This window comes from Pan paniscus, chromosome 12 (genome assembly GCF_029289425.2).
Source record: "Pan paniscus chromosome 12, NHGRI_mPanPan1-v2.0_pri, whole genome shotgun sequence".
Classification (NCBI taxonomy): Eukaryota; Metazoa; Chordata; class Mammalia; order Primates; family Hominidae; genus Pan; species Pan paniscus.
In genome coordinates this window covers 43,831,122-43,848,989 of record NC_073261.2, presented here as the reverse complement: position 1 = coordinate 43,848,989, position 17,868 = coordinate 43,831,122, and positions in this window count along the sequence as shown.

The following is a 17,868-nucleotide window of genomic DNA, read 5'->3' as shown; positions in this document are numbered from 1 at the left end:
GAACCCGGTGGGAGGTGATTGAATTATGGGGGCTGGTCTTTCCTGTGCTGTTCTCATGATAGCAAATGAGTCTCACGAGATCTGACGGTTTTAAAAACAGAAGTTTTCTGGCACATGCGCTTTCTTCTCTATTGCCATCCAGCAGACCTCACTTGCTCCTCCTTGCCTTCCACCATGAATCTGTGGCTTCCTCAGCCACGTGGAACTGTAAGTTCATTCAGTTTCTTTCTGTTGTAAACTGCCCAGGCTCAGGTATGTCTTTATCAGCAGTGTGAAAAAGGACCCATACAGACATATATAATTGAAATCCAGCCATTCCTTCAATCTAATTCCTTATATCTTTACATACATATATATATATGTATGTATAAAATCTAGAGTCATGTTTATTTCAGGATTGTGAGATACTTTTGTTTCTGTATTTTATACTGCTCTGTACTGTTTAAAATATTCTTACAGGTATGTATCAGTTTTACACAGTGAGTAAGTTATTTTGTTTTAAAAAAGTATGTGTGTGTGCATGTGTGTGTGTGTAGGTAGGGGTGTTAATTGTCCCATGCCTCTTTTTTCAGGGTCAAATTTGTTTTCTCCTGAAAATCCTCTAAATTGAGGACTAAAGACGTGACTCCTGAACAATCTGATAAAAACTGGCCCCTGTACCCGTGCTTTTTCCTCTTTGCAATATGGAGGTGTCACCATATATATTCTCTATATTCTAGCCTCAAGCCTCCAGTAAGCACTGTGCACTTCTTTTCATAGCATAGGGATATGCTAATCTATCTACATCTAGATATGTTTGACCATAATATAGATATATTCTAATGTGTAACAATATAGTAGAATATGCCATGATTTATGGCTCAATGAGTATACATCAGATTACCTTTTTCAATAATTGTTGTGTCAGAAACTGAGTTGGGTCTATTATCACTGCACTGAATCCCATCCCAGTGTAGCAATTTCTGTCTTATGTTCAATTAGAAGGTTTGACAATGTGCTTGTGAACCTTTTTTTAAGCTTGTGAATAGAGAAATAAATCTTTAAAGTAATGAAAGCCTTAAAAAATATCAAAAGATAAAAGTCAGTATAGGCCATTATGGATTCTCATCTGGGATATTGTCTGCATATTAACTAAGCTGTATACCAAAGTTGTTGTGTGTGTTCATTCCTTTTTATTGCTTAGAATTATTCTATTGTATGTATTTACCACAACTATTTTACTCACTTACCTGTTGATGGGCATTTGTGTTAATTCCAGTTTTGTGAGATATTAAAAATAATACTGCTATAAGCATTCATTGTTCAAAAAATTGCCTGTATATATGTTTTCGTTTCTCACAAGTAAATACTGTAGAGTGGCTGATTGATATGCTAGTCGTATTTGAGCCTTTTAAGAAACTGCCAATGGACTACTACTCCAAAATAATAAGAAACGGGCCACTGACACATGCAATAACAAGGATGAATATAAACACACAGACACCCAAGAGAATATATTGTATACTCTCATTTACATGAATCTCTACCAAATACAGATCTGATCCTTGTTAGATAAAGCAGATATTTGGTTGCCTGGGATAGTGGTATGTGAAGATGGACTAAGAGAAACTGAATGTAACTTTTTGGGAAATAGTAATATTTTAGTTTTTGGTTATGGTAATGGTTATACAGATGTATTTATTTATAAAGAAAACAGTGAATTATACACATACATTTTGCATTATACAACTTCTATCTCAAGGGTAGTAAAATTTAAAAACATAGCTTTTTTTGTTTGTTTTTTGTTTTTGAGACGGAGTCTCCCTCTGTTGCCCAGGCTGGAGGGCGGTGGCGCAATCTTGGCTCACTGCAAGCTCCGCCTCCCGGGTTCACTTCATTCTCCTGCCTCAGACTCCCCAGTGGCTTTGACTACAGGCGCCCGCCACCATGCCTGGCTAATTTTTTGTATTTTTAGTAGAGACGGAGTTTCACCATGTTAATCAGGATGGTCTCTATCTCCTGGCCTCGTGATTCACTCACCTCGGCCTCCCAAAGTACTGGGATTACAGGCGTGAGTCTCAGCACCGGGCCAAAAACACTGCTTTTAATCTTGGCTATTGTATACTTCACTTTAAAACTTGGAACTATTTTAGTGTGCTTTATCTCAATGAAATCTAATTCTAATCACCTAAATAGACTGGGTAATATTTTAAACCTTATACAGTAAAAGTATTAATAAAAGTTGCTGTATTAAATATGTTCGTAAAAATAAAGTAGCTAGAACAGAAACTGGCACATAGGTTTTATATTTCATGCTATTATGCATATTGCACAAAAATATTACCACTTCCAAATAAGATCCTTTTCTTCTCAATTAGTGCTTAACCCGTATCAGTGACTCTCATGTAGTGAATTTAAGATACAGTATAATATAAACATCTGAGGAAATAGTTTCACAACTTTAAAGAAATATCTTATATTTGACTAATAAGCATTGGTTGAAATGTGTTATCTGGACAGCATTCGATAAGAATAGGACTTAAGTGCACAAACACAATATGCCTACTAAGAAATGTAATTTTTTTTGGTTTTTAATTTTAATGCATCTAGTCCTTGGTGCCCAAATTATATAGAAATAAGTTATTAGCAGATACCTTATAAATTTCATGAATTATCATCTGAAATATCAAAGTAATTCTATTAAAAGATGTTGCAAGAAGAACACACATAAATTTGGGTAAAATGCATTTTTCCATGGTCTGTGTACAAACATAAAATGTTAGTGGTGCTTATAATCATTATGTGGCGTGATTTCAGACTATATTTAAACACATATTTTTGTTTCATTGTCATCTAGACAATTATTTGCAGTTTCCTTGTTGTTCAGTTAACTGAGTTTTCACTTTACTGAACCACAATATTTTAAATTAGTTTGTCTCACAAAGAAGCTTATTATTTTTACCAACTCATTCACCTTTCTTCACCTCTCGTGTGAACTTCAGTGGCATTGTTATTGTTTCCAAATTCATACTCAACATATTTGTGACTTGGGAAAGTCAAGAGCTTTAGAGACATAGAGGTGTGAATTTAGGTCTCAGGTCTGTAGATAGTATTTTGACTATGGCCACTTTTCATGAGCTCTTTAGCACTCAGTTTCTTCATTTGCATGATGCAGATAATGTAACTACTTTGCAGAATGATTTTGCAGAATAAGGGAGATAATACAGGTAAGATACAAGCAGATTGCCTGAGATAGCCAGTTCCAGTTGTCACCACTACCATGACCATTATTGCTTTAACGCTAGAAGGGATAAGTATATATTGGATTATAATCAGGTATGTGAGTGTGTAAAAATGCATATATGTGTGTGATAGCAATATGGAAGTCGTCAAAAAGAAACAATTTGATTTTCAAAAGAAAGGACTGGGAATCTTTTACTGTGTTCTTTCATTTTCTTTCTTTCTTTTTTTTTCTTCCATTTTTTTCTTTTTTTGAATGGGAAGGAGAGGAAATGTCAACTGGAAATAAAATTGGAGTTTTCACCAGAGCATGAGGTAACCATTTTCTAGGGCAATGAAACTATTGGAGAAAAAAAAGTTTTGAGGTTATTCAATTCCATATTTTGCCTAAGGATAAATTTGACTTAGTACTTTAAAGATTCATCCTCTGTGTATTCTTGCAGTTATATATTAAATAAAGGTATCTAAAGTAACATTCATTAAAGAAAAACTCTTAAGATTTCAGAAACACCAAATAGGAAATAAAAATAAATGTTATTTAAACTGAGTTTAATAACCGAAAAACTTTTGACAAATTGTAGGGTGTTAGCTCCTGTACTAGTCTGTTTGGGCTGCTATAATAAATTACCATAGACAGTGTGGCTTATAAATAACATAAATAATGTCTCAAAATTCTGAAGATTGGAAGTCTGAAATCAGGGTGCCAGCATAGTTGAGTTCTGGTTAAGGCCTTCTTCCAGGTTCCAGACAGCAAATTTTTTATTGTATCTTCACATGACTGAGAACACTGAGAGAACGAAAGTTCTCTCCAGACTCTTAGAAGGGAACTACTTTTATTCATGACAGCTCCACCTTCATGACCTCATCTAATCCTAATTATCTCCCGAAAGCTCCACCTCCTAATGCCATCACATTGAGGGGCAGGATTTCAGTATGTGAATTTTGGGGTGGGAGACGAAAACATTCAATCCATGAGTTCTTATATCTACAATATACTACCTAAAGATATGCAGGTTCTCCAATAAAATATACAGCAATATAAACCTTGGATCTGGCACATAAATTATAATGCTAAATAAACATTGCTCTTTAGTAAAATAAAAAGATAAACACAATTACAACAAATAATTTACCCAACCTGTTTAGATAGCACCATCTTTTATAAAGTCTTTGAAATTTGAGTTTGATTATTTTTAATAGGTAATATAAGTATTTTCCATGGCAGTACCAGGCTGTTTGGAGTGGCTGCTGCAGAGACACTGGGTGCAGCAGGGGAGGTGTGACTGAGGCTGCATGCTCTGTGGAGACAGTGGGGCCGAAAGCAGGCAGGAGTATCATCTGAAGTAATACAAGCAGATTGTATTATCATCTGAAGTAACTCCCCTATCACGTTAGTGGAGTGGGAGCCCGTGCTCCCAGGTGCAGCTGTAGCTGCCCAGCTGCCGCTGCAGACCTGCTCATACCTGCAATCTCGGGGACTAGGAAGTACCCCCTGCCCCCACAGGGTCAGAAGTGCCTGCTCCCACTCCCTCTCCTCTCCCTGCTCCTGGCACCCGCTCCAGTACAGAGCAAAGTTGTAGCCAAGCCCAGGCACTCGGGCGACCTGGCTGGGTGTGAGTGTGCTTAGGGCAGCACTGACATGGCAGCCCCCTGCTGCCTCAGCCTCTTGAAGACTTTGGGCACCAATGAGCACAGGAAGGAGGCAGGGGGGGCGGGGGGTGGCATTGAGGGTGTTTTGGGATGGGTCTGCAGGTGCCCCTTGGCATGAATAGCCTGGGCAGCATGGATGGCACATTGATGGCTGCAGGAGGTAGACAGGCTCCTGGATGGAAATGGGTGGATCCCCAGTGAAGCCCCACCTTCAAGCCAGGGGATGGCCTGAAGCTTGCCAGTTCCAGGTGGAGTCTGCGGCCCAGAGTGAGAACTTATGTTGCTTTTTCTGGGCCCACCCATGGCCGCCCATGGACCCATCAGCATGCACTTCCTCCCCTCTGAAGCCCATAAAAACCTCAGAGTCAACCAGACTCACAAATATGTTGGGACTACCAGCTGCAGGAAGAATCTACCCACTTCGGATCTCCTCAACTTGTCAGGTTCACCTGCCTGTGGAAAGGAGCTTACCGACTTTGGGTCTCCTGAGAACTGTTCTGTTGCTCAATAAAGCTCCTCTCCACCTTGCTCAAACTTCAGTTGTCCGTGTACCTTATTCATCCTGGACGTAGGACAAGAACTTGGGACCCATGGAGTAGTGGGATGGAAAGAACTGTAATACAAACTGAGCTGAAACACGCCCCCTCCTCCTGCCCACCATGTTGCTGGAAATGAGAAAGAGAAAAGAGCTGTGTCCCTTTGAGAAGCCCAGACCTAGGGGGTCCCTGAGCCAGGGCTGTGACACCCTCTTTGGGGCTCTGCAGTTTCTGGTGTTTCCAAGCTTCTGAGAGACACCTTGTTTCCCTTACCCAGACACAGGTGCCCACAGCAGGAGCTGCTTGCAGTGCATCTGATCCAGCAGCAGGCTTGCACAGAGCTGGCACCTGTGCCAGTGCCTGGAGCTGCCTGCCCTGCCACAGAAGCCGGTGTGCTTGGCAGTGCCCAGTGGCTGGACCCTGTGCTCGCTTGTTCTTGCAGCCCTCACCACTCCATACTGGGCTTGGCCTTGGCAGGCATGGGATCTGGGCTGGTAGCACAAGCTGAGCACAGCCTGGCCAAAGTGGGCAGAATGAGCCCAGTGGGCCCAAGCAAACTTGTGCAAAAGTGCCACTGGCCACAGAGGTTTCCAGCTGGAAGAGCAACACCCCAAGAATCTCATGACATTTTGAACCTGGTTAAAATAAATGTGAAATTACTGAATTACTGTATTTTTAGTATTCTGGCGTACTTAATTTGGGATTGTGGGGTTAATGAGATGTCTCAGTGATTTTCTCCCCATATTGCCGATACTTCACACAGTTATGCAGTGAAATATTAAATCACCAACCCTGGTCATGCATCTTACAAATACTTGTTATTAGTGATAATTGTTACAATATAAATAGTGTTATTTACCCATCCCAATATCTATGGAAGAAAGCAATGATCATTCATTCACAACAAATGTGTCTTAGATTTTATGTGAATAGAGAAGAAACACTACTTTCTTAGTAGTTTATGATGTGTATGTGAAAGTATGTGTGTATACACACTATTATACACAAATTTACATACATATATATTTCTTTCTTTTTCTTTCTTTCTTTTTTTTTTTTTTTTTGAGATGGAGTCTCACTCTGTAACCCAGGCTGGAGTGCAGTGGTACAACCTTGGCTCACTGCAACCTCTGCCTCCCGGGTTCAAGCAATTCTCCTGCCTCAGCCTCCCAAGTAGCTGGAACTACAGGCATGTGCCACCACGCCCGACTAATTTTTGTATTTTTAGTAGAGATGGGTTTTCACCATGTTAGCTAGGATGGTCTCGATCTCCTGACATGGTGATCTGCCAGCCCATATGTATATTTCTTACAATACATTTGTAGCATGTATTAATGCCCGATATTTCACATCAGAAAACTAAAGATCCATGTAAAAATAATTTGTTCAATGCCTTTATTTAATGGAAACTGGCAAAAAAGAAAAACAAATGGAAAATATTTATATGGTAAAGACATTTAAAAATACAACTAATGCACAATGTTTCCAGTGATAACTAATTTGTCTATTTCAAGATGTTTCTGTAGCTTTGTTTCCTAGGACATGTAGTTAAATGCCAAAAGACACTTGTAACACTTGTTCAGATTAACTTTTTCTGTTTTGTCTGTTTCGATTATCTTTGAATAGAAAACATCTGAAAAATAATTATAAAGTCTTATAACTACACAACTTCAAAAGCAGAATTCTACTCCACATTTATTTAATAACAGTATATATGCTTTTTACATTAATTGTAAAGATATGGTATCCATCCTGCCATGTACTTTGTTGTAACAAAACCTATACTACAGTAATAATTATAACAAAATATGGGCACTAAGAAATAGTGATAGAAAATTATCTATAGAAAAAATATATGTATATAAAGAATATGACATTTCAGGGTACAAGCCAGATTATTTCTATTTGCAAGAGATTTGTGGAAATCTTTACAAAATGGTAAAGGAGCTGATGGGTAAACTGGCCTCTGATGAATAAGTATGAAGTGAGCATCTGGAAGATAAGAAGACAGCTTTATCAAAGGAGAAAACACATGAACAAATCCTGGTGTAACTGGTGACTGCAGGTCAGAGAAAACACCGAGGCATTTAGCTATCAGACATTAGAAAATGATTTAGGAATATTTTAAGCATCTTTAAGATGTTTCTGTAAAATGTATATCATCAGTGTCATCTATCCAGAACAGAAGTTAAGTCATGATGCAGAAAATGAGGACTATGGAAGTTGGATTTTTGAAATAGTTTGTGGGAAGAGTTTGCTCTTCTCTCAGGGTCTAGAAATTAACAGACTTGACCTCAAGATTTCCTGCAGTTTTTCAGTAATGGAGACAGAGCCTCCCTAGAAGGTAGTTTAGGCAGGTGGGACACAGTGAGCAGCCCTTTCATGTAGCCTGTATTTGCAGTAAAATCTTCTTAAAAATAACAGCCCTATCGCAGTTTTTCTGAGGATGATTAGAAACTGCCTTGCCTGTGCTTGAGGTGAAATTCATAGACAGCAGTTCTTTCTCTCCTCATGGCACAGTTGAAGTGGTGGCAGCAGTGGCTAAGCAAGGATTGTAGCATGCAGCACATCATCCACCTCACAGTGCTCATTATCAGCAGCAGCAGGGAGCATAAGAGGGCAAGTCAACTAGGCAAAGCAATGCATATCTGCACAACCATTTTCCAAGATTGTGTTTCAGAGACAATGAGTGTGGAGCTTAATTTTCCATCAGTAGAGGTATTGGAGCCTCATGTCATCCATGTTTGAGTTAGACAAAGAGCTAAATATTTGAAACTATATTCAGGCACAGCTGAGAACTTAGTTGTTGTTGTTTTTTTCCAGATACACTAGATGCAGTCTTCTCACCTCACTTGTCACCGTCAAATACATCATTTCCCCTTTTTCTGATTAATTAATTTTAAAAACACTTAAAATACACCTTTAGAGTCTTCATTATGAAATATTTGTCAGGCACTATGTCCAGAATTATATTCTCTAGGTTATTTTCAAGGGGTTTTATAGTATTAGATTTTACATTTAAGTCTTGAATCCATCATGAGTTAATTTTTGTATATGGTGAAAGGAAGGGGTCTAATTGCAATCTTCTGCACATGGCTAGCCAGTTATCCCATCACCATTGATTAAATAGGGTACCCTTAAACAAATTTACAAGCAAAAAGCAAAGAGCCTTAATAAAAGTGGGCAAAGGACATGAAAAGACACTTTTTTTTTTTTTTTTTGAGATGGAATTTCGCTCTTGTTGCCCAGGCTGGAGTACAATGGCACAATCTCGGCTCACCACAACCTCCACCTTCCGGGTTCAAGTGATTCTCCTGCCTCAGCCTCCCAAGTAGCTGGGATTACAGGCATGTGCCATCATGCCCAGCTATTTTTTTTTTTGTATTTTTAGTAGAGATGGGGTTTCTCCATGTTGGTCAGGCTGGTCTCAAACTCCCGACCTCAGGTGACCTGCCCACCTGGGCCTCCCAAAGCACTGGGATTACAGGCGTGAGCCACCACACCCACCCAACAGACACTTTTCAAAAGAAGACATACGCACAGTCAATAAACATATGAAAAAAATGCTCACCATCATGAATCATTAGAGAAATACAAATAAAAACCACAATGAGATACCATCTCACACCAGTCAGCATGGCTACTATTAAAAAGTCTAAAAAATGACAGATACTGAGACAAGATTTCACAGAAAAGAGAATGCTTATACACTCCTGGTGAGGATGTAAATTGGTTCAGCCATTGTGGAAAGCAGTCTAGCATTTCTGAAAGAAACTTAGAGAATTACCATTCAACCCAGCAATCCCATTATTTGGCACATACACAAAAGAATACAAATCATTATATCACAAAGGTGCATTCATGCATATGTTCATTGCAGCACTATTCACAATAGCTAATTCTGGAGTCATCCTAAATGTCCATCAATGGTAGACTGGATAAAGAAAATGTGGTACATACACACAATAGAATACTATGTAGCCATAAAAAAGAATAAGATCATATCCTTTGCATGGTTGGAGCTGGAAGCCATTATCCCAATTGAACTAACACAGGAATAGAAACCCAAATACCACATGTTCAAGTACATATGGATACAAACAAGAGAACAATAGACACTGGGGACACGAGGTTGGAGGAACAGAGGAGGGTGAGCATTGAAAACTTAACTATTAGGTACTACGCTTATCACCTGAGTGATGAAATAATCTGTACATCACAGCACTACAACATCAAATTTATCTATATAAAAAACCTGTACATGTACCACTGAAACTAAAATTGAAAACTATTTAAAATACACCTTTAGAAAATGTCTATAAAGATTTCATATTACAAAACTTCCCAGAGTATTCATGACACTATTTTTTTTTGTTTTGTTTTTGAGACAGAGTTTCACTCTTGTTGCCCAGGCTGGAGTGCAATGGCATGATCTCGGCTCACGGCAACCTCTGCCTCCCGGGTTCAAGTGATTCTCCTGCCTCAGCCTCCCGAGTAGCTGGGATTACAGGCATGCGCCACCTAGCCTGGCTACTTTTTTGTCTTTTTTAGTAGAGATGGGGTTTCACCTTGTAGAACTTGTGTCTTTCCTAGGACTTGATTTGGGCAACACTACCAAGGTAGTGGTAAGGTTCTTTGAAAGGTTGATAGGTTTTTACAGCTTCTAATTTAGGTTTCTATCTTTAACTCTAATAATACAATTACACAATTTCAGAAAAGTATTCCCACTCTTACTAAGTTATGTATTCTTTCCTCTAAAAAGTTGGGTCTTATTGTATGCCTATAATATTACTTTGATTTATAGTTGGAAATTCAATATGTAGTCTTGATCTGTGTGTATCTATTTTATTAATGTAAAGACCTTATAAAGGGTCTATGATTCATCATGGATTAATTTTTTCAATATTAAGATTTTTCCATTACCGCTGAATACGGTTCTCTAATTCTAACCACAATTTTACAGCTCTATACATATTGATGTGAAAGTATCAATGTTCAATAACCCAAGAGTCACAATTCAATCAGCTCAATAAAACTAGGAAAAAATTAAACTATGACAACTAAACAATAACTGGGAGATTAATTCACTTTCTCTGTAATATTTCAGGCAATAAATATTTTAGAAGTGATTTTTCTTATATACTGAATGTAGAACTGGGTAATGAAAATTGCTTCATGAAAAGGGGAACATTTATTCTCAGACGTGCCCCTGTTTTAGTCTTATGTACTGCTGAGGCTTTATGAACTTTTCTGAAATCCTCATTACCTGCTGGAACTTACTTTCAGTTCCAACTTGGGCACTTCAGATATCTTTCTGTAAGAAACTTAAAGGAAAAAGAAAACATAGTTATGCAAAAGTCTTTTCTTGTGAATAGTTGACAGAGAGTTCTGGTGAATTAACTTATTAATTTAGAGCCAATACTTGTGTGTCACTGTTATCGGGCCATTCAGTTAGCTGTGCTGCCTCTCTGGCCACAGACCTCACTGCTCACCTTGTTTGGCATCCTGGACACTTAAAACTTTGGTAATAAGAAGGATTTAACCAAAAGAACCTTGAGAACTGAGCACAACCATGATGTTATGGACAAAAAAAAATACGAATGCATGTTCTTCTGACCATGTGGAAAGAATCACTTTCATACAGAAAGTCTAGTATATATTTTTTTTTCTTTTTTTTTTTATTATACTTTAAGTTTTAGGGTACATGTGCACATTGTTCAGGTTAGTTACATATGTATACATGTGCCATGCTGGTGCGCTGCACCCACTAACTCGTCATCTAGCATTAGGAGTCTAGTATATTTTAAAGCTGAATCAAGACACTGATGATTTAGAAAAGTGCATATCTTGTAATTCTTAGTTCAAATAAAAGTATCATATAAGTTTTAGTTCTGGGTGAATCATAAACAGTTAGAAATTAGAATGAGAAAAGAATCTATAAAGATAGACCTATTGCCCAGCCTGTAGAGAAACTAGGAAAAATTTAGTTGACAGAAAGGTTTGATACCTGTCCCCTATGTAAAAGATAATTACATGTTCTCTTACATGCATTTGTAATTTTATTATTAACCACATTACATTCTTAAAAACCAAGCAAAGTTTATTTTAACAAAATTTGAAATTTAAAAATAAAGCATGGTTTGATATGATAAAGCACAAATAAAATATTTCATATCTCTGTTTCATAATTTAAGCATAGTGTTTTTCATCACAGTTTGACATTAGACCATGAATTCTAGGATAGGGAGCTGGTTGTAGCTAGCTGACCTCCAGTTTACTTCTTTCACTATTGGAAAACTCTTTAAATTCTTTTTTTTTTTTTTTTTTTGAGACAGAGTCTCGCACTGTTGCCCAGGCTGGAGGGCAGTGGTGCGATCTCGGCTCACTTCAAGCTCTGCCTCCCGGGTTCACACCATTCTCCTGCCTCATCCTACCCAGTAGCTGGGACTACAGGCTCCCGCCACCATGCCTGGCTAATTTTTTGTATTTTTTTTAATTATACTTTAAGTTTTAGGGTACATGTGCACAACGTGCAGGTTTGTTACATATGTATACATGTGCCATGTTGGTGTGCTGCACCCATTAACTCGTCATTTAACATTAGGTATATCTCCTAATGCTATCCCTCCCCCCTCCCCCCACCCCAAAACAGGCTCCAGTGTGTGATGTTCCCCTTCCTGTGTCCATGTGTTCTCATTGCTCAATTCCCACCTATGAGTGAGAACATGTGGTGTTTGGTTTTTTGTCCTTGCGATAGTTTGCTGAGAATGATGGTTTCCAGCTTCATCCATGTCCCTACAAAGGACATGAACTCATCATTTTTTATGGTTGCATAGTATTCCATGGTGTATATGTGCCACATTTTTTTAATCCAGTCTATCATTGTTGGACATTTGGGTTGGTTCCAAGTCTTTGCTATTGTGAATAGTGCTGCAATAAACATACGTGTGCATGTGTCTTTATAGCAGCATGATTTATATAATCCTTTGGGTATATACCCAGTAATGGGATTGCTGGGTCAAATGGCATTTCTAGTTCTAGATCCCTGAGGAATCACCACACTGACTTCCACAATGGTTGAACTAGTTTCCAGTCCCACCAACAGTGTAAAAGTGTTCCTATTTCTCCACATCCTCTCCAGCACCTGTTGTTTCCTGACTTTTTAATGATCGCCATTCTAATTGGTGTAAGATGGTATCTCATTGTGGTTTTGATTTGCATTTCTCTGATGGCCAGTGATGATGAGCATTTTTTCATGTGTCTTTTGGCTGCATAAATGTCTTCTTTTGAGAAGTGTCTGCTCATATCCTTTGCCTACTTTTTGATGGGGTTGTTTGTTTTTTTTTTCTTGTAGATTTGTTTGAGTTGTTTGTAGATTCTGGATATTAGCCCTTTGTCAGATGAGTAGATTGAAAACATTTTCTCCCATTCTGTAGGTGGCCTGTTCACTCTGATGGTAGTTTCTTTTGCTATGCAGAAGCTATTTAGTTTAATTAGATCCCATTTGTCAATTTTGGCTTTTGTTGCCATTGCTTCTGGTGTTTTAGACATGAAGTCCTTGCCCATGCCTGTGTCCTGAATGGTATTGCCTAGGTTTTCTTCTAGAGTTTTTATGGTTTTAGGTCTAACATGTAAATCTTTAATCCATCTTGAATTAATTTTTGTATAAGGTGTAAGGAAGGGATCCAGTTTCAGCTTTCTACATATGGCTAGCCAGTTTTCCCAGTACCATTTATTAAATAGGGAATCCTTTCCCCATTTCTTGTTTTTGTCAGGTTTGTCTAAGATCAGATAGTTGTAGATACGCAGCATTATTTCTGAGGGCTCTGTTCTGCTCCATTGGTCAATATCTCTGTTTTGGTACCAGTACCATGCTGTTTTGGTTACTGTTGCCTTGTAGTATAGCTTAAAGTCAGGTAGCATGATGCCTCCAGCTTTGTTCTTTTGGCTTAAGATTGACTTGGCAATGCGGGCTTTTTTTTGGTTCCATATGAACTTTAAAGTAGTTTTCTCCAGTTCTGTGAAGAAAGTCATGGTAGCTTGATGGGGATGGCATTGAATCTATAAATTACCTTGGGCAGTATGGCCATTTTCATGATATTGATTCTTCCTACCCATGAGCATGGACTGTTCTTCCATTTGTTTGTATCCTCTTTTATTTCATTGAGGAGTGGTTTGAAGTTCTCCGTGAAGAGGTCCTTCACGTCCCTTGTAAGTTGGATTCCTAGGTATTTTATTCTCTTTCAAGCAATTGTGAATGGGAGTTCACTCATGATTTGGCTCTCTGTCTGTTATTGGTGTATAAGAATGCTTGTGATTTTTGCACATTGATTTGGTATCCCGAGACTTTGCTGAATTTGCTTATCTATGCAAATAAACTAGAATTTCTAGATGAAATGGAGAAATTCCTCCACACATACACCCTCCCAAGGCTAAACCAGGAAGAAGTTGGATCTCTGAATAGACCAATAACAGGCTCTGAAATTGAGGCAATGATTCATAGCTTACCAACCAAAAAAAGTCCAGGACCAGATGGATTCACAGCCGAATTCTACCAGAGGTACAAGGAGGAACTGGTACCATTCCTTCTGAAACTATTCCAATCAGTAGAAAAAGAGGGAATCCTCCCTAACTCATTTTATGAGGCCAGCACCATCCTGATACCAAAGCCTGGCAGAGACACAACAAAAAAAGAGAATTTTAGACCAATATCCCTGATGAACATCGATCCAAAAATCCTCAATAAAATACTGGCAAACCAAATCCAGCAGCACATCAAAAAGCTTATCCACCATGATCAAGTGGGCTTCATCCCTGGGATTCAAGGCTGGTTCAACATACACAAATCAATAAACATAATCCAGCATATAAACAGAACCAATGACAAAAACCACACGATTATCTCAATAGATGCAGAAAAGGCCTTTGACAAAATTCAACAGCCCTTCATGCTAAAAACTCTCAATAAATTAGGGATTGATGGGACTTATCTCAAAATAATAAGAGCTATCTATGACAAACCCATAGCCAATATCATTCTGAATGGGCAAAAACTGGAAGCATTCCCTTTGAAAACTGGCACAAGACAGGGATGCCCTCTGTCACCACTCCTATTCAACATAGTGTTGGAAGTTCTGGCCAGGGCAATCAGGCAGAAGAAGGAAATAAAGGGTATTCAATTAGGAAAAGAGGAAGCCAAATTGTCCCTGTTTGCAGATGACATGATTGTATATCTAGAAAACCCCATCGTCTCAGCCCAAAATCTCCTTAAATTTTTTGTATTTTTAGTAGAGATGAGGTTTCACCATGTTAGCCACGATGGTCTTGATCTCCTGACCTCGTGATACTCCCGCCTCGGCTTCCAAAAGTGCTGGGATTACAGGGGTGAGCCACCTCGCCCGGCCGAAAACTCTTTAAATTCTTTAACAGGTTTTTCTTTTCAGATTTTTGGCCTTCCCTCAATATTAGGATTCCTTCACCTCCCCTTGCGTTACAGGGTAATATGTGCCTAGAGGAGAAAGAGAAAGGCATCACCTAAACCTTATCTCATTGTACGCCTCCCTGCACTATCAGAGCTGCCAAAATTAGTGAGAACTCCAGTCTGAGTGTGCAATACTTGTTCAAGTCCAACATCCAGCACATCCGACGCCACTATCTCCAATGAATCAGTTAATTTATTAGTTTTAAAAAACAAAGAAAAACAAAAAACCTAACTTGCGCTTTAACTTAGTTTCTTCGCTAACTCTAGCCTAAGGAACTGGCTATTATAGCTCCATCCTGTCATTCCTATGGTACTCTTAGAAAGCACAGACTATGTTCTAAATGTTATCACCTATAGCAGGCGGGCGATAGAACAAACAGGGCAGAATAGATGCTTGCTAAATGAGAGGTAAAGAATGAAAACATTTCTAAAATACATATGGAACTACAACAACAAAAAACCTTGAACAGTCAAAGCAATCTTTAGCCAGAAGAGCAATGCTGGTGGCATCACACTTCCTGATTTCAAAATATACTGCAAAGCTATAGTCAGTGTATTAGTCTGTTCTTACACTGCTATAAAGAACTACCTGAGACTGGGTAACGTATGAAGAAAAGAGGTTTAATTGACTCACGGTTCCATGGGCTGTACAGGAAGCATGGATGGGAGGCCTCAGGAAACTAACTTACAGAGGAATAAAGTACATATTACCATAGAGGGAGCAGGAGGAAGAGAGAGCAAAGGGGGAAATGCTACACACTTTCAAACAACCAGATCTCATGACTACTCCATCACGAGAACAGCAAGGGGAAAGTGTACCCTCTGGATTCAGTAACCTCCTACCAGGCCCCTCCTTCAACACTTGGCAATTACAATTCGACATGAGATTTCTGTGGGGACACAGAGCCACACCATGTTAGTTATCAAAACAGTAATCTACTGGCATAAAAACTGGCATATAGACCAGTAAAACAGAATAGAGAGCCCAAAAATAAATCTACACATTTACAATCAATCCTTGCCAGGAACACACAATCAAGAAAGCAAAATTTCTTCAATTAATGGTGTTGGTTAAACTGGATAGCCATCTTCAGAAGAATGAAAATGGACCATATCTCCCATATACAAAAATAAATACAAAAGAGCTTAAATACTTAAATATAAGACCAGAAACTGTAAAATTACTAGAAAAAAATTTATAAAGAAAAGGCTTCTTGACATTGATCTGGGCAATGATTCCTTTTTGTAGAAACATATTTACAAAACAGATTATTAATTTTATATTTTTTAAATGGAAACTATGCTATATATCTTTTAGAAACCTGTAAATGTATGACAGTTATGAATCTTGTAGTTAGAGATAAGAAAATAAAATCAGGAAGAAATACATTGTGGATACAACATTATAATGGTATCTGTTAAGATTGAAATATGATTAAGGTATAGAAATGACTATGTAAAAGTTAGTTTAATACGTGAACTTTCAAATAGATGAAACATGCAGTCAGTTTGATCACATAATTGTGTTTTACCCTTAATATCCAAATTTCACAACAAAGTGATCTGGTGGGGGACTAAGTACATTTCATTGATAGAAAGCATTTGAGGATTTGAAGCAGTGCTTTGAATCTCCAAACTATTATTCCTTCTTTCCTCTGTGTCAAATAGGAAATTACATGTATGTAAGAACTGTATAATTGCATTTGTAATCTCTGACTACAAGCACTAGGGTTAGAGATGCTCCTTCAGTGAGGCCATATCTGTAATGAAATCACTAATTGAATCTTCTACATACACTTCTTTGCCACAAGTAAAAAAGAAGTATTGAGAGATCTCCAAGAATACTTATACAGCAAGAAAAAATTAAATATAGAGAAATATTAATATCTTGATTTGAATAAAATTGTTCTTATATTGGATAATAAGGAGACATTTCTTCCTCTCTTCTTCCAAAGACCTTTATTGATTTCTTTTAAGGCTTTTTTTTTTTTTGGTACCAAGATTTCTAACAGTTCTTTCCTCAGGCAGTCATAATTACCATACATATTTCTCAAAAGTAGAATATAAGACAAGAAATTGGGTGCAGATGGTTGGTATGGGAAGCGATTTTAGGAAGAATAAGTAAAGATCGGGGAGTTAGGGACAGGAAGAGAGGATATGCAATGAGGAATAAGTTACTACTTAGCAGGTTACCATCATAGACAACTTGAACTTAAACCTATAGGAGACCTCTGAGGAGCCAGGTAAATCATAACTCAAAAGTCATCAGCCAAAGGATGTTAAAACAGGATTATTTACTCAGGACTGTCATCCCTCATTGCTTGCTCCTTTGGGCAATAATTTTTCATGGTCATGGTGTCTTCTATGCACTGAGAAAATTCTCGTGGTTTCAGAGAAAGATCAGATTAAAGAAGCAGTTGAGTGACTTGAATGCTTGAGATAAGAAACTGTTAGCAGGCAAGGTAACTACCCACCAGCCACACAGCTGAGGGTAAACTCAGTGGTGTGCAGAGGGAAATGGAACGGGATACCAGCTATACCTGCTGCAAACAGCCTCCCAACCTTCCTTGTGCCTATCCATTCATTTTCCTACTGTCCAGATATACCCAGTTTCTATATTTTCCATATTATTTTCCTATCTTCCATTTCTTTAAATATCTGATTTCCTAGCCATACTGAATTGCAGGATGAGATAACAGTCAGAAATTCAGAGATGACTGTTCTTGGAAGTAAATTATTTTCTTCATCCTTTTAACAGCATTGAAGTTGAGAGTCACATTATGCTTCTGGTTTAGAGACTTCTCACTGAGTGAAACAATATTCTAGAATTGATAAGGCGTAAAAGACTTGGAGGGGTGCAGAATTTCTTACACTCTCACAGGGCCACAGCCTAATGGCTTATAGATACAATATTAAGTTATACCCACTATACACTGTAAATTCAAAATCCTTGTTAATGGCTGTAAAAAAAGCAATACTTAA